Raw genomic sequence first — 1,708 nt, forward strand, 5'->3', positions numbered from 1 at the left:
GTTCGAACTACAGAGTGCTTAAGCAGTGTGACACCAGGGATCCTTGCCTTTTAATCAGTACCCAGCAATTCCACTTCTAGGAATGTTTCACAGTAAAATTCCAGCTCAGCTCCATCCTAGGTGGCTTCACCTAGGTTAGTCATTGTAGGAATTTGAGGTAGCAGAGATTTGCAGGCAACCTGAATGTCCATCACCAGAATGAGTAGGTGCACTACAGCGGCTACAAATGTCATACTATACAGCAGTCACAACTAATGAAGTAGACGTATATGTAGCAAGAAGGGTAGATTTTCAGTGTCAAGTGAAAACTACCAAAAAACAGTACATTATCAACAGCACAACATCAAAGTCATACACGAACACACACACACACACACACACACACACACACACACACAAATAGATTGGTGAGATAGCTATTGAACGATTGAGCCCTGGGGAAGAGTAGAGAATTATCACAGATCGCCCCTCAAGGCATCCTGCACTGAAGTGTCTCTGGGCCAAGCATTCTCTGGCAAAAAGTGCAGGTGATCTGCTTGGGATACTGGTTTCTAAAAGGTCAATTGTTGTAATAAGGTAGTGAATGCTGGGGTGCATTGGAGAGACAGAGAAACAGCAGGGACAGTAACAAGGAAGATCCTGAAATCAAATTCCTTACAGCTTGCCTGTGGTTTCCAGGCCAGAAACTTGTGAAGGATTTGGGTCATTGGGGCAAAGGCCTTCTTTGGTCTTGATCATGTTTGATATTGACAGTTTGAGGAAAAAAATAAACACGCTGCAGATTCGAAAATGTTTGAACGGAAGAGACAAATTTAACTTTACTGAACTTGGGACATCCAGCAAACATCCATTTGATTCTTCAGAGGTAGGTACCAGCTCTTCGGTAGTTTCTGTAGCGTAATGATTAGCACTTTTGCCTTACATGTGACAGGTCGCCGGTTCGAATCCAGGCGAAATTAAGCCCTTTTCTTAAGATAAATAATGGCTTCCTTAATGCCAGACAGATGTTGTTAATGGGCAAAATAGTTGGATAGTGAATTTTTTTTTTTTTTTTTTTTACTGTTGTCCTAAGTGTGAAATGTCGGATAACAAGATAGTCGATTAGTAAGAAGTAGTTGTACCATTTCTTCCTGACCCAAGTTTTTCTTTTGGCAAACAAGTTCTCCTCTTTCCAGGTCCCGTTAAATGTTACCTGGGGTGGACTCCTACTTTATGCCCTATTCTCCTGTTGTTGTTATCAGGTAGAAACCCCAGGCTCTTGCTTGGCATGACTCATATTGGCCAATAAACGAGATATCGAGGTGGGAGAACAGGAAAGTCTCCTTTATTTCGTTGTACAAAGAAAGAAGTCTGTCAGAGCTGCTGCTGCCAAGACTGTTCTTCAAGGGCAGGCAGGCAAGTTACTTTTAAGAGGTTTACAAGTAGGGAGTTACACAAGTTACATTAGCAACATTCTTAATCACACTAAGAAGGCCAATTGGGTTTATATATAACCTCCAAGCAAAACAGGATTCAAATGCAAAGCTGGCAGGGAGGTAGCCCAGCAAAGAAAACAGGATTTTTAATGCAACACTGTGGGGGCTCTGTCTCATTGTCTTGGAGAGTCCATGTGCCTCTCTCCCCTAGATTCTGTGTGGGAAGAGACTCAGGTGTATTTGGTACCGCAATATTGAGAATTGGGTACATTTTGGGTAATTGATTTGAGTGG

The sequence above is a fragment of the Trichechus manatus genome, unplaced genomic scaffold (genome assembly GCF_000243295.1).
Source record: "Trichechus manatus latirostris isolate Lorelei unplaced genomic scaffold, TriManLat1.0 scaffold00180, whole genome shotgun sequence".
Taxonomy (NCBI): Eukaryota; Metazoa; Chordata; class Mammalia; order Sirenia; family Trichechidae; genus Trichechus; species Trichechus manatus.